Below are 16,394 nucleotides of genomic sequence, written 5' to 3'. Positions count from 1 at the left end.
ACACCAGTCAGACTGGACTTGAGCCCAGGCTGATGATCTCATCTCACCTTGATAACTCTGCACAGACCCTGTTCCAAAGTTAGGACTCCAATATCTTGTGGGACAAAGTTCAGCCTGGAATATTCTTCTTGGTGCCAATGATGCATTGAGCTCTCCTGCTGGTGGAAAGACACATAGAGATGGGATGAGTCCTGTAACACAGATGGCCCCATGAGTCATAGAATGGACAGGGCAACAGAATCTGACCACTTGACAACTCTTGATCTGTACAGTTTGAGAGGTTGAGCCTGACTTAGAGCTGTCTCAGACAGCTCAGAGCCGGGATTCCTGGTCTTATTCATGTGTCCCATTCAGCTACAGCCACACCTGCTGGCTTCTGTCCTAACTCCTCATCACAGAGGGAAGTGACCACACTCACAGCCCACATCCCTGGAAAACTCCCAATCAGAAGTTAAAGGCGTAGGCTGCCTTCACCACCCCATATATCAGACATGTCCTCCGAGGTTTCCAAGATACATCCCTTCTTGCAACACGTCCGGTTCCTTCTCCCCATCACTCCTGTAGGTCCATGGCCCTAGCTCGGAGCCCCTCCCTCTTGCCAGCACATTCTGGGCCTTCCAGATGAGCGTGAATGACCTAAATGTCCTTGTCTCCAGTCCTTCCCAGCTTAGGGCCCTATCTCACTCTCATTAGTTTCACTACCAGTAGTCAACGTGAGATTGTGTGTGTGTGTGTGTGTGTGTGTGTGTGTGTGAATGAAGACCTAGGCTACAGTGAGAAAGGTTAAGGACCCACTTAAATGGAATTATGTGAAAACAAGGTGTGGAATTATTTGTGTTGGGTTATGTGTGTGCAGTGTTTCTTGAGGTATAATAAGTTTTGACCATGTGGTTACCCCTTCATCATTTCTGAAAAATAAAACTCTAGAAAATGAAAAAAGGAGGTTAATTTAACAGAAATACATAAACTTGAGCTTCGATGGCAATATTATTTTGGTCTGTTCTAATGACTTTGTGCATTGCAAATGTCTTGTGTTTCCCAGCTAAGCCTTGGGAAAATAACAATATCATTCCCCTTAAACCAAAAGTTGACCCTTGTCCAAACTAATCTCTCTCTTCATGTCAAGACCTCATTATGCTTAAGTTCTGCCATTTGTCATTTTTCTCCAGAAAAATTCTCTCGTTTCTCTTAGATATTATTTTTCCAAACTTTTAGTCAATTTTCATTTGCTTTCTAAGTAGGTCATATGAGCCTGGTTATACCTTAATTATTGCAGTCCAGATGTAGGTAATGCCAGGGGGTGTGTCATTAGCTTTTATTTATTCGTTTATTATTTTAATCTTTAAGATATTTGTGTTCCTTCAATTTATTGCAAGATTGACCAGGAGCCTGCAGGTCAGGACCTTGGCCTGTGGCACCAAAGCAGCCTTTAGCGTCCAGGGTTTCCACCTCCAGGAATTTGACCCACCGAGTCTGAAAATATTTGGGAAAAAATTCTGGAAGGTTCTAAACAGCAAAATTTCCATTTATGACATACTGAGCACGACACTAAGCCACTGAGAATGAAGTGATGCACACGCATTGTATTCAGTATAAGTAACCTAGAAAAGACTGAATTTCCTTGCTTACACTTTGCATATACAGACTGGATTTTTTTAAAATAGCCATTTCCCCAAAGGAGTGTGTCTTGCTTATTACTGACATTTGGTATGTTTCATTCATTGGAATATTTCTTATTTTCTACATGTTCCAGAAACCTGTGAGATACAGGATTTGATAAACATTTTGAAGGCAAGAAAAATCCAATTGTTCTATGAGAGTCATGACCTTCTGGTGTAGAAAAGTTGCCACTGGAAAATTTAACAAGTTTCATTTTCTCTAGTATGGCTAAAAACTGAATAAAATGTGTTAATAGAAAAAAAAAAAAAAACGACTAGAAGTCGTTGAGAGCATACAGAGGGACTGCGCCAGGCTGTTTTATTGGAGGCATTTGAGCATCCATGCATTTGGTCCTGGAAGCAAGCCCCGTGGATGCCAAGCTCTGCCACGGGGCACTTCGTTCAGCAGTACCTCGGAGGCTCGTGTTCTCCCCTGAGGCTACAAAGGCTTCAGGAGAATCAGTCCGTCCTGGTTCTCACTGAGAGGTGATAGCGCGGGGCGGCCCCGATCCCTGGCACTACAGAGCTGCACTGCCTCTGGTGTTTTTGCTTCCCTGTGTCCGATCATGTTAGCACCAAGCCAGTGGGTATTTTTATTTCAGAGCTGCAAAAGAGCAGCTCAGAGAGATTAACAACATGCTCAAGTTTGCACAGCAAGCAACTACAAAAGCCAAGATTCAAGCCAAATCTGCTTCTCTCTCTCACTCCCATCCTTTATGCCCAAAACCAAAGGATGCCCTTTTAATAAATTTCAATCACAGGCAAAATGACCTTCAGCCCATTCTGAAAAATGGTAGCAGCTATCTGAATGTATATGTATTCGGGGCTAATGGGTGACTTTAAAAAAATTATTTGTATATTAAAAGCTATGACTGTCAATTTTTTCAAAGTTAAATAAGACTGTCTCTACTTATCTCTAATTGCATGGCATTGGCACTTTCCCCGTCTTCACCCAAGGCTGCTTTCTCCTTTGTGCACTGCTAAGCACCATTCTGGGCTCGGTGGGCAGTGGTTCAGAACCCGTCACTGGCCGCTGCTCAGTCAGAAATGGATGCAGTCTCCCAAGATAAAGCCCCTGGACAAAGCAAGTGTCCTCCCTCGGTGACTCCTCTGTCTAATGACCCAGCAAACGTTCTATTTCCTGTCGGGGACCAGCTCCGCTAAAAGCCAAAGGTTTGTGGCTATTAAAAATGCATAAAAGAGAAATGTCAAACCTTGGACGACAGTCAGCTCCGACCAGTCTGGGCACTGGAAGTGGAAATGTCTGGTCTGCTTACTTTGCTCCCATGGGATCAGACTACAGGCAGCTGCATACACTCAGCCACAGCGCACTTTCCTAGAGGCACACGGAGACCTGTCCCCGGGAGAAGACGGTGCCCAGTGCTGACTGCTGCCCTCCTCCTCCTCCTCACTTCCCTGCCTCGCCCTTTAGTCCAGCTGTGAGGCTGGATGTGAGCCAGAGGTGCCAGCAGAGCACCAGCATGTATGCCTGGCTCCCTCATGCCGACACTAACTACCCTGTCGGCTTTCCTAACTGCTGGAATAAGGGCATGATGCATCCTTTCAGATGTTACTAAATAGAACTGATGCAAATAATTTGCTTGTCCCAGTGAAATCCAGCCTCCTGCTCAGTCTCTTATTGAGAGGTGATTGAGTGTGGGGACTTTTTTTTTTTTCTTTTGATCCCTCTTCTGATTTCTCATTCTGAACCTTTATCATAAAAGGGTAACTTCCAAACAGTTATGGGAAAAATAGAACAAAAAGATAAGGATTTTGGGGGGAGGTGTTTTTGGTTTTTTTGTTTGTTTGTTTGTGGTTTTTTTAGATTTATTTGTTTATTTAGAAGCCAGAGAGAGAGAGAGAGAGAGAGAATCTTCCATCTGCTGTTTCACTCCTCAAAGAGTCGCAGTGGCAGGGGCTGGTTCAGGCTGAAGCCAGGAGCCCAGAACTCCATCCAGGTCTCCCATGTAGGTGGCAGGGGCCCAAGTACTTGAGCCATCTTCTGCTGCCCTCCCAGGAGCATTAGCAGGGAGCTGGATTGCAAGTGAAACAGCTAAGAATCAAAGTAGCACCCCGATATGGGATGCTGGCATCATAAACAGTGGCTTAACTCAACTGCGCAACAGTGCTGGCCCCAAGCTGAGTTTATTTTGGTGCAGTTTTCTCATGGCACACACACATTTTGATGAACTATGCATTTTGATGAAATCTATGCATAGATTTCAACATCTTTTGCATCAAAATGAATTTATCTTTTGATTCCTTTCACTATGAACTTTTTTAAAAAGATTTATTTTATTTATTTGAAAGGCAGAGTTACAAAGAGGCAGAGCAAGGCCGGCGCCACGGCTCACTAGGCTAATCCTCCGCCTAGCGGCGCTGGCACACCAGGTTCTAGTCCCAGTGAGGGCGCCGGATTCTGTCCCGGTTGCCCCTCTTCCAGGCCAGCTCTCTGCTGTGGCCAGGGAATGCAGTGGAGGATGGCCCAGGTGCTTGGGCCCTGCACCCCACGGGAGACCAGGAAAAGCACCTGGCTCCTGGCTCCTGCCATCGGATCAGCGCGGTGCGCCGGCTGCAGCCGGCCAAGGCAGCCATTGGAGGGTGAACCAACGGCAAAGGAAGACCTTTCTCTCTGTCTCTCTCTCTCACTGTCCACTCTGCCTGTCAAAAAATAAAAAAATAAAAAAAATAAAAAAAATTAAAAAAAAGAGGCAGAGCAAAGAGAGAGAGAAGTCTTCCATCTGCTGGTTCACTCCCCAGATGGCTGCAACAGCCGGAGCTGCACCAATCTGAAGCCAGGAGCCCCCTGTGGGTCTCCCACAGGAGTGCAGGGGCCCAAGGACCTGGGCCATCTTCCACTGCTTTCCCAGGCCATGGTAGAGAGCTGGTTTAGAAGTGGAGTAGCCAGAACTCGATCCAGTAACCATATGGGATGCTGGCACTGTAGGCGCAGCTTTACCCGCTATGCCACAGCGCCAGCCCCGACGTGAACTTTTTGAAGTAACTGAGTGTTTTCCAGCCTTGGCAGGATTTATTGGAATAAGCACAATAAAGTCTGACAAATTTCCTGAAGAGTTCCCTCACTTCGTTCTGATATGCAGTTGTACTTTGAATGGAATCTGATTTACCCTGGACTTATTATATTTAATTCACACACAGGAAGAAGTAAAATGCCAGTTTGTTTCTTCCCTGTCCTGCCTTTAGTGCAGAAACTTTCAAAGACATGGAATGATCATCAGTTGATCTTGAGCAGGGTGGTCCCAGGCTGCCCTTCTGCAGACGAGGGCTGTGCAAGCCCCAGCATTGCCAGGTGCCCTGGCAGGGCGCCTGGGCTCTGTGACTTTGGCCTTGAAACTTGATCAAAGCAGCTCAAAACGTGTTCATTGCCATTGTGCTCCAAGAACAAGGGCCTTGGTCTTCACCCTGAGACATCCCTGGAGTAGAGCCTGCGCCTCTGCCTTTCCCATTTCCAGGCAGGACCCAACCAGGATGGAAGTTCAAGCTACTTGGATAATCCTCCTTGGCATCTGAAAGGGAATTTATCTTAATGAAAATGGAATCTTGTGAAGCTTGGGTAATAATTGTGAAATTCCTTAATTCCCCATAGAAGAAACTTCTCTGGGCACATTTTGATTTCTTAGGATTTCTGTACCAAAAATCAAATGTTCATATTTGCTAGCCTCAAATATTTTCTCATGGAGGAAACGTCAGAAATTTGCTTCCCCCTGAACAAACAATTCACTCTTTAAAAATATATATTTATTTATTTGAAGGTCAGAGTTACACAGAGAGAAGGAAAGACAGAGAGAGAGAGGTCTGTCTTCTATCCATTGGTTCACCCCCCAATTGGCCACAATAGCCAGAGCTCCACCAATCCAACGCCAGGAGCCAGGAGCTTCTTCCAGGTCTCCCATACAGTGCAGGAGCCCAGGGACTTAGGCCATCTTCCACGGCTTTCCCAGGGCATAGCAGAGAGCTGGATTGGAAGTGGAGCAGCCAGGACTTGAACCAGCGCCCATATGGGATGGCAGCACTGCAGGCAGCAGCTTTAGCCACTACACCACAGCTCTGGCACCACAACTCACTCTGATGTTCTCACCTTAGCTGTTGCACCTGACCTTAGTCATCTGTAATCACACCTTCCAGACTGTTGCCGGCCCTTCACATTCCCTTAAATGTGCCACCACAGACTCTGCAGCCCTGCCTGGCCACCCAGGGTCATCGCCAGCCCACCTCTCCTGTCCCCAGGGTCACTGACCCTCTCTGGAGCACCCCCCCCACCCCCCCGCCAAGCCACTGAAGTGAGAACAGCTGTGGCTACCAGTGGAGGGCGAGAGATGCACCGGGTAAACCTCCCCTCGTGACGTCTGAAATATTTTCATTTTGTTCCTCTTTGTGCTGCCTGTTCTACCCCTGCTGACGCCGCTAGATCAGATGTTCCGGGAGTGCTTGTGGTGCCTCGCCCCCAACCTCATCCCCGTCTTCTGGTTTAGAGCCTCCTCTCTGGCTCCAGCCCTCCACAGCCCGCCAGCCGTCTGCAGCTGAGCCCTCTTGCCCAACAGATAAATCCTTGCACGTATGAACTCAGAGGAAAGGCCACATGCTCGCGTGTACATTTTTCCTGGAATGGGGAACACAGTTTTTTCAGAGACTTGGATGGCGTGTGCGTTTGTAGTTTTTCACAATGAAGTTTGATTACTTCTCTTTCTATGGGATTGCAGGATTCAAGAATGGCAAAGAATCTTAATAATCAAGGAATCTTTCAGGTATTGAAGGTTTAATAACAAGAGAGGCCGGCGCTGTGGCGAAGTAGGTTAATCGGCTTGTGGTGCTGGCATCCCATATGGGCTCTGGTTCTAGTCCCGGCTGCTCCACTTCTGATCCAGCTCTCTGCTATGGCCTGGGAAAGCAGTGGAGGATGGCCCAAGTCCTTGGGCCCCTGCACCCGCGTGGGAGACCAGGAGGAAGCTCCAGGCTCCTGGCTTTGGATCAGATCAGCGCAGCTCCGGCCGTTGCGGCCATTTGGGGAGTGAACCAACGGAAGGAAGACCTTTCCCTCTGTCTCTCTCTCTCTCTCTCTCACTGTAAAAGCAAATCCACTGCATGCTCTCACTCTGAGGGGGAAGCTAAGAAAGTTGATCCCATAGAAGGAGAGAGAACAGTGCTCCGTAGAGGCTGTAAGAGGGAGGTTAAAACGGCTCTGAAACACGGCGAGAAGGGAGGAATCCATCCCAGTGGGAGGGTGGTGATAGATGCGATCAATGTTGTGGAGAAGGAGGTGCTGGTTACCCACACTTGATCGCTGCACATAGTATACATGTATCAGATTGTCTCTCTGGATCCCATCAATTATACAAGTCCTACGTGGCAATCACAAAACACCAGCTGATACAGCCTTCCCAATCTAAAGTCCTAAACACTGTTACTCCCTAAGGCCCCTCAGACTGGAGGTCCCAAATCTGGAGGCCCTAGGGGCTCAGCCACCGGTGCCGGGTGCTGCACGCCATGGTCACAGAGCGGAGCACATGGGCTTCTGCAACCCTCAGAAGCCGATCAGCCTGGTGACCCCAGCCTGCCCGCGGCCTCGGCGTCACTCCGCACTCCTGACTGTCCCTGTGGCCTGCAGCTCCAGGGCTAGAACGCGCGCGCGCGCTGCACCCAAGGAGAGAGAGGCTCCTCAGCCCTGGAAATGTGTGTGTTCTGCTTCCCAGGGCTCCTGCAGCACAGACGCCGCCTGCCTCTTGGCTACAGCTGGAGAAGAAGGCGGCTGTGAAATACACGTGTGACGCAGCGCGGGGGCAGCAGTGGAGCGGACCCAGGATGCCGGATCCCTCTGCAGCGCAGGCCGCGGCCGCCCGCACGTGCATCTGAAGAGCCGAGCTTTCCTGCTGCTGCCAGCTGTGCGTTGTTTCCCGCTGCTTGCACTCGAGGGTGTTTATTTTCTGGGGACTGGGGGATTCAGAGTGGGACCCGAAAGGTAACATTTTGCACTGTGGAGTTTTCTACTTTCTCTTTGAACTGAAAATAAACGTGTATCCAGCAAACGCAGGCGGCAGGCTTTCGTGCCAGACCAAACCCCTCGCTCGAGGTAGCCGTTCTCATGAAGTAGCCGGGGCCGGTCACTGGTGCTCGCTTCCTGGATCATTGGGAATGCGGCCGGAGCTTTACAAGCATGACAAGAAAAATAAGGACATAGAAATAGCTGGTCAGGTGTGAAAGCTGGGGCTGGAGACTTACCAGATTTCTTAGAACAAACTGAGTTGTTTGAGAAGGGTTCAGGAAGTTCTTGGGAAATGGAATTAAAAGGTAACCTGAATTTTTTTTTTTTTTTTTTTTTTTTTAAATTTTGAAACCTACAAAGACCAGAGACAGAGTAGATCTTCCATCTACTGGTTCACTCCTCATGTGCCTGCACCAGCCAGGGCTGGACCAGGCCAAAGTCAGGAGCTGAGAGCTCAGTTTGGGTCTCCCCCGTGGGTGGCAGGGACCCAAGTACTTGAGCCATGACCTGCTGCTTCCAGGGTGCCCATTAGCAGAAAGCTGGGGTCAGGAGCAGAGCCAGAACTCAGACCAGACTCTGCAGGATGGGATGCAGGCGTCCCAAGCAGCACTTGACCACTGGGCCAGGAAGAGGACTTCCCCCTGCATTTGGAAGCTCTCTCGAATATCCAGCATATCAGTGACAGTGGCATTTACGTCATTAACGCATAAAACAAATGGGTTTGTGCTTTGTCTCCCGTGAATGAGTGACTCTCAGTGACCATGAAGCTTTCTCAGACCCACAGGGCTAGGAAAAAGCCGCTTGTAAAGGTCAGGCGATTGGCAGATCTTTTCCTTTTGCCCAGCCCTGGATTCGTAGTAGAGAATGTTCTATGGCCTATTCCCCTGTCCTGGGAGTTCCTGACCCTTCTTTGTTTCTGGTTTTTCCTATAATAATATAAAATTATATAAAAGATAAAACAAAACCAGAGATTCAGGAACAAACAAGAAGGGATTGTTCTCCAAGCTGTGTAAGTGAAATAGTCCCCATAAAGATTCAAAATGTCCCTTGGGCACATCCTGCGTGACCCTTCCTGAGGGCGCCTGCCTACACCCCCTCCCCACCAGTGACCTGCTCGTTAACTGCGCCATTTAATTTGTTCCAAAACACCGTTTCTTAACAGCAAGGCCTCCCCATTCAACGGCTGTCTATCCCAAGAATTATTTCACTTGGCAGTTCCAAAGTGTCTCTCCCTGTCCCTGGCCTGCAGTATTACTTCTCCAAATACACAACTAGTATTGTCAATATACAAGTCTATTTGAAGAGTATAAACATCACCACTACATTTGCTCTCTACTTCATATACTTAGAAACTATTTTTTCTTGTGAATTAATTTTTTTCCTAAGATTTATTTATTTGAAATCAGAGTGGCAGAGAGAGCAACCTTTTCTCCACTGGTTCACTTCCTAAATGGCAACAACAGCCAGGTCTGGGCCAGGCCAAAGCCAGGAGCCAGGAGCTCCACCCACATCTCCCACGTGGGTGGCAGAGGCTCAAATACTTGGGCCGTCTACCGCTGCCTTCCCAGGTGCATTAGCAGGGAGTCGGATTGGAAGTGGAGCTCACATGGGATGCCAGCATCGCAGGCATCAGCTTAACCCACTACACCACAACTCCCGCCCATGCATTGATTTGTAAGCAGTTTCCTTCTGTTCAAGAGTTTTATTACTTTTCCTCTCTCATTTGCTACTTTCCATTTCTAATGTTTCAGGGCAGAAAACATCTAAGAGCCGGACATTCAGCAGGCTTTGGGTCAGGGACTCCTTTGTTGAGTTTCTTTCACCAGGCCCTGCCTGCCCCCCACCTCCACCCTGCACACGCAGGTGCTGAGAGCTTCCCAGGGCTCATCTGGGAAGGGAGAACCACACTGTTCCCACAGTGTGCGTGAGTTAGCAGCCCCAGGCCTTCTGCCTGGGCTGGGATGAGCTCATTTTCTCTGATTCACGGCCCTGCCCCTGCCCCTGCCTGGTTATCTGCAGCCCCCTGGAAGCTCTTTGGGTCAATGGGGGAAGCTGGTTATCAGCTCTGCCTTCTGAGGCCACAGCATGAGAATAAAAAAAATCACAGAACTGTTTGCATGGTGGGTTCCACTTAGAAGTCTTCCCAAGGAGAGTAGAACCTGTTGTTTTTTTATTTGTTTGTTTGTTTTTTGGTTTTTTTTTTTTAAGTTTATTTGAAAAGCAGAGTGATAGAGAAGGAGGGAAAGAGAGATCGTCCTCTTCTGGTTCACTCCCCAAACACTGGTAACAGTTCATCCTGGGCCAGGCCAAAACCAGGGGCCAAGAACCCCCTCTAAGTCTCCCACATGGATGACAGGAACCCAGATACTTGGGCCATCATCTCTGCCTCCCATTAGCAGGGTAGTAGGGGGGAAGCAGAGGCGGGACTCAATCCTAGGCACTCTGATGTGGGGTGTGGGCATCCCAACTGATGGGTTAACTGCCGTACCACAATATCCACCCCATACGGTAGGTACTTACAGACACGCCTTATTTCCTTGTTCATTTGCTCCCATCTGACATTAGCCAGGGTTTAGTTGTTGTGATAATTTACTAACTAATAAGGCATTTCCTTCCATCATGAATATTCTCAGCGCACTGCAGTAGCATCAGCAGAACCTGTGTCTTTGTCCCCAGCGGGAATCACTGACATCCAGACATCACAAGTCAGCGCGGGGTCCAGCAGCCTCTGTGCTCGTCACTGTCAGTGTAACCGTGGTCACCACGTCTGCCGTTGTCCTTGTTCTGCAAACAGAGGCACGTTTATTGTTGTCCCAAATTTGGTTACCTTTTCAGTATGTGAATAATCCCATTTTGCGATCCTTGCTTTGCTTTCCAATCAAGTCTCTTTCTTTCGGCTTTTGGAAATACTCTTCCAAGAAAGGGTACGTGAGACCCCATCCTGCTCAAAAAGATATGTGCATGGCACAAAAATAATTTTGACCCCCGGACCAGATGAAATTCATTTAATTTTCTTTTTTAGAGACAAAGAGATCTTCCATCCACTGTTTAACTCCCCAACTACTTGAAACACCGGAGGCTGGGCCAGGGTCTCCTGCATGGGTGGCAGGAACCCAACTAGAGCTGGGACTCTGAGTATGGGGTGTGGGCATCACCACTGAGCCAAACACCCACCCCCGAGGTGAAATTCTCGAAACCAAGTCCAGGCAGTGTGGCTGCTTGACTGCTGTGTCTGTTTCTGCACCAGGCCAGCCCAAAGGCACCTGCTCCAGGAGCCTGGCCCAGGTCTACTAGAGATGCTGTTCTGGGAGTCGCAGAGGCAGTACCTGTCACCAGTTTCCCTGCATAACCCAGATGGTGTGTAAGCTGCTGTGCACACTGTAGAGTGCCAAGTCCATGGGCAGCATGGTCAGCAGTGCCACCCCTGAGCCAGCTCCCAGCCCAGCCTGCTCTGGGGCAGGGCTTCCCCACCTGACCTGGTCCCCTGCATCTCCCTGTCCCTTGAGCCCACACAAGGCCTCAGCTTGCATCTGAATTATGGAAATAACAAGCTGATGATCATTCATGTACCCAAGGCTCCCAAATTCAACTCTTTTATTTTTTAAGGTTTATTTATTTATTTGAAAGAGAACAAGAGAGGTCTTCCATTCGCTGGTTCACTCCCCAAATGGCTGCAATGGCTGGAGCTGGGCCAGTCCAAAGCAAGGAGCCAGGAGCGTCTTCTGGGTCTCCCATGTGGGTACAGTGTCCCTAGGACTTCATCCATCTTCTACTGCTTTCCCAGGCCATTAGCAGAGAGCTGGATCAGAAGTGGAGCAGCCGGGACCTGAACCGGCACCTATATGGGATGCTGGCACTGCAGGTGGTGGCTTTACTGGCTGTGCCACAGCACCAGCCCCACCAAATTCAATTCTTATGCCCCCTTGGGAACCACAAACTTCTTAGGGATGGGACCTCCAAGATTCCAGAGCCCTATCTGGGCTCAGAGAAACCCCCAGCTAGACTTGATCCAGGTTCTTCCTGCATAGAATACAACCGAGGGGAAGGGAAGCTGGATGGTGCAACAGGTTAAGCCACCACCTGTGACTCACATCCCATATGAGTGCTGGTTCAAGTCCTGGCTGCTCCACTTTCCACCCTGCTAACACTCCCAGGAAGGCAGCGACGATGCCGCAAGTGCTTGAGCCCCTGCCACCCATGTGGGAGACTGAGAATGGAATTCCAGGCCTCTGCCTTCAGCCTGGCCCAGCCCTGGCCATTGCAGCCATCGGGGGAATGGACCAGCAGGTGGAAAATCTCTGCCACTCTGTCTTTCAAATAAATGAAGTAAATCTTAGAAGAAGAAGAAAAAATTTAACCAGGAGACAGAGAGTAAGCAGAAAAGCAGGATTTATTGAAAGGCAAAGGAATAGCACACAGACGTGAGTTTGGGCAACCTCATGAGGGACAATTGCCCTCACCCAGGCTGGGCTTATCCCTTTTATAGGGTATGGGTGGCACTCGGGGCAACGCTTGACTAAAACCCAAGCAAGGCGGGATTTGGGGTGCAGCGGCAGTGCCTGTGGAGCCTCCAGAAGCTGTCAGGCATCTGTTGCCTGAAGGGAAGTGAGGCTTGGCTGCATGATGAGGAATGGGGCCATCTGATCTCCAGCCATGTTGAATGGGCGTGGACGGTGATGGGATTTGGGCAGTGCCTATGGCTTGAGTGTCAGCAGTCAGCTCACTGTCCCTCACTGACTCCCTGCCTAACCCACATCAGCGTAACAGGACGGATAGAGTCTTTCAGTTCTCCCATCCCCAAGTCCTGTCTGATAGTCCAGGACGGGTTGAGTGCCTCCCTTGGCAAGGAGTCACACAAACCAGTGATAAGGAAGATGACTGTCTGGGGGTGGGGGATTGCCCCTCTAATGGTCCCCAAGGCCCCTGGGAGGCTTCTGTGTTGACCTGGGCTGGCAGGAGCGCCTGCAAGCAGCATCAGGCTTGCACCAGGGAGTTGCTTTTCACCTGTCTGCCAGCAGGTGCGCAAAATCACCCGCCGTGACTTGGTTGCTTTTTTAAGCACCTTAGGTTTGTATTTCAGACTCTTGGGTTGCTTGAAAAGTACAGACTTCCAAATATGTTGCCAACCATACCTCACCCAGCAATTACCTGAGACTAGAGGCAGGTTGTCTTGAAGGCGGCTCATGCGCCCCATTTGGGCAGGGCAATCGCTCTGACTGCGTTTCAGGTTAGCGTGTTTGGATAACAAATCAGCTCCACTGCTATATTTCTTGTGACACGGTCAGGGCTGCAGACCCCTGCCCAGCTCACCAAGGATAATGCTGTCTGTTTACTCAAGGCTGTGTGGGCACCCCGCGCACGTGCAAGGACCCTGGACATTTAAAGCCCGTTAAGCTTTTCAAGCAGACATCGAGTTGCTTGCGTATTTCGCAGTAAGGACTGGGAAGAGACCATTGTTCAAAGCCGCCAGACTGCTCACGTGTGTACGCACCTACGAGCAGACAGGTTGGGAGAAAGTGTTGGCGAAGTCTTACCACGAAGGCGTCTTTCTTCCTCTGATCCTGTTCCTAAGTACACCTCCTGTGTGTCTCCTCCCTGGACAGAGACGGTGTGTACCAGACAAGCGACAGCCTGAAGGAACCGTGCGGGCTCTCCTAGGTCCAGAACACGCCAGCTCACTGCCAAGTGATGCGTCCCAGCCTCTTCAGGAGCTGGGTGCCAAAACAGCCCTCAGCGGCCAGGGGAAGAAAAGGTGCCCCTCCTCCCCCCCCAGCCTTGAGATGGCGGCTGCGTGATGACTGACTTTGCACACTGAATTCCCAGACACCCCAAGCTCCAGTGTGAGCGCAGAAGCATTCCAAAGCCAAAGTAGATTGTTTCTCAATTATTCATGCCACCTAGCTCGCCATTAGAACGGATAATTGAAGTAACTGTAAATATGTATAAACAGAAGTGACAGGAACAAGGCTGCACCACAAACTGCAGATGCACAGAGAAATCCACTCAAGGGCCGATTAGTGGGGAGGAGGGGAGAGATCTGGCCCGGGGGCAGGGCACGTGGCCGAGCGGCAAAGGCTGCAGCAAGAGCAGGTTGTGGTGGGTTCTGGTTTCTGACCGCTCTGAACTGAGGGAGGCTAAAGTGACAGGTGGTGGTGCCCTCAGCCAACTTGGAAAAAAAAGTATGCAACTCTGGAGATGTTTGAGATCCTTCTGGAACCGCGAGACGGTGCACAGAGAAATAGCATCTCGTCCAAAGTCTCCCACGATGGGCCCCGCCTCTCTCTGCAGAGTAGGCAGGGGGGAAGGTGAGCCCAAAAGCCCCTCTCTCCTGCAAGAGCACGGAGCTGTTAACTGACTGTTGGTTTGGGGTTCCCGATGTGGGAGACCTGGGTAGAATTCCAGGCTCCTGACCTTGGCATTTGCAAAGTGAACCCGCAGATGGGAGCTCTCTGTCTGCCTGCCTTTCTCTCTACGTCCGTCTGTCTCTCTCCCTGTCTCTCTGCCTCTCAAGTAAATAACAAAATGAGTAATCTAAAGACGTTGTAAAGTAAAATGTTAAAAGGCCACCTGGCCCCCACACGCCTGAGTAAAGCAGACAGGACCAACGCGGGCAGACTGCTCCTAACTGCCGGACTTTCCAGGGGGTGAGGGGAAGGAGGAACCTTCACTCGGAGCCCCTGTCCTGTTGCACACACAACGAGCCTGTCCACCCCAGGGCGTTCACCCCAGCGAGACCTGAATGGGCTCAAGTCCCCAGAGGCCAGCCTTCCCCTCCTCCTCACCACGTCATCCACAGCCCCACAAGCACCGTTCGTGTGGACACACTCCAAAGAGAAGCCCCAAGCCCTGAACTGAGGTGTGGGATGGATCAAAAACAGAAATTAATTAACTTTAAAATTGATAATATTGCTGCCCAAATATTTTGGGGATAATCATGGTTAAAACCCTGTGGTCTTCTGGAACCGTCTCTGATTCACTGTTTCTCTGAGATACGTCGATGTTTCAATAGTAACTGAGTCATTCGCAGACACCTTGTTCAGTGTAAACACTGCTTACCCTGTGCACGGTGCCGAGCCGCCTGCAGGCAGACAAGGGCTGACCGTCAGCAGTGCAGAATGGCGAGTGCTCCTGCTGTCCGCCCATCTCTTACACAGCTCAGCTGTGCGGCAGACCCCGTGTGCCCTGGGAATGAGACAGTGACGGATGAGGTGCCTGCCCTTGGGAGGTTCCGCGTTGGGGTGAAAGAGAACCATAGGACCCAAGACAGAAAAGGGGCGTGGGAGGTGTGGAGGGAGGACCCTGGGGCAGAGTCCGAAGGAGCCCATGAGAGGTGGAGATGCTGCCCGTGTCAAGCCCTAGACTAGAGGGTGGGGGTCGGTGATGGAGAGGGTCTGTCGACACTAGGATGCTACATACATCATCCCCTGCCTGCCGGATGGGCATAGATCAGTGACAGATCAGAGCTGGGTTTGAATCCTGGCTCCGCCCTTCACAAGCTGTGTGACACAGGGCAGGAAACTCAGCCTCGCCCGTGGTGTCTGCACCGTGGCAATAGTAACAGCACCGGCATCACAGAGCTTTGCTGATACTGATGAAGTGCTCCCGCCCCGGTCGGGCATGGGGTGCTCCATGAGTGTTAGTGCAATGATCATCACGATCGTCACTTCTGGTATTTCTAGTCCTGTTTAGGGGCCTATAGTGGCTGTTCAAAGAGTGTTACACTGAATGAATGAATTCACCAACTCACTGCCAACATGAACACTACCGCAGCACAAAACAGGATGGAGAGAGAACATGCCAGGCAGGTGCAGGTGCCTAAATCTTGTCTTGAAGCCTGGTAGAGGAGGGCAGTGCGGGATGGACACGGTCACCTCTCCCTCTCTGAGGCATGTCCAGGATTCAGCAGTAACGTAGGGCTGATGATGTACGCAGTGAAAGGAGCAAGACTAAGCCCTGAAGCCTTGCTCCATGTGTCCGATTCCGGAAGCGGGTTGAGACGTGCAAGCTGAGAGGCGCCCCCCAGCAAGCGCAGGAGTCACGTGGTGGGAGAAGGGGTTGGTTGGCCCAGGCAATCCTTGGAACGCAGTCAGGCGTACTCACTCCCATTTGGCTGATTTTGCAACACGGTTCCGCAGCAATCCAATTATTTCTCATTTTTGAGTTGTAAAATTAAAAATACAGTGTCAAAAATATCATTGCCATTCTCAACCACAAACATCATTTTTGGGGAGGTTTTCATCACAGCAATGAATTCACTACATTCTAATTGCAGCATGTCACCTTTTTTAAAACTGTCACTTCCATAGCAAAAAAAAGAATTCCTCAAAGCAGATACGGAATTACCATACAGCCTAGAAATTCCACTCCCGGGAATATACCCAAAGAATTGAAAACCAGGACCCAAACAGATACTTGAACTCCCGTATTCATATTACTCATGATAGCCAAAAGGCGGAAACAACCCAAGTGACCATCGACAGACAAGTGGAAACAGAATATGATCTCTCCATACGGCAGGTGAAGTTCTGATGCATGGTCCACCATGGGTGGTCCTTGGAAGCAGAATCCAAATGACACATATTGGGTGGTTCCATTTATGTGACAGCATCCACAAGTGAGCCACATGAACAGACATGCGAAGTGGACTGCAGGTAACCAGAGGCTGGGAAGAGGGGGATCTTGGGAGTTGTTCCTCAATGGGTGCAGGTTTCTGTTTGGGGTGATGGAAAGATTTT

At 49.9% G+C, this 16,394-nt stretch overlaps 1 protein-coding gene across 1 annotated transcript in view; it reads left to right on the top strand.

Moving 5' to 3' along the window:
• Positions 1-7,702, top strand: part of MTHFD1L (methylenetetrahydrofolate dehydrogenase (NADP+ dependent) 1 like) — a 195,998-nt gene extending 188,296 nt beyond the window's left edge. Inside the window, exon 28 of the mRNA XM_002714991.6 lies at positions 7,370-7,702. The gene's annotated coding sequence lies outside the window, so the exon portion shown is untranslated. The remainder of the gene's footprint in view (positions 1-7,369) is intronic.
• The last annotated feature ends 8,692 nt before the right edge of the window (positions 7,703-16,394 follow it).

This window comes from Oryctolagus cuniculus, chromosome 5 (genome assembly GCF_051225735.1).
Source record: "Oryctolagus cuniculus isolate XC-2025 breed Fujian yellow rabbit chromosome 5, ASM5122573v1, whole genome shotgun sequence".
NCBI classification, from domain to species: Eukaryota; Metazoa; Chordata; class Mammalia; order Lagomorpha; family Leporidae; genus Oryctolagus; species Oryctolagus cuniculus.
The sequence above is the reverse complement of the archived record's forward strand: the minus strand, read 5'-3'. Positions and strand labels throughout refer to the sequence as shown.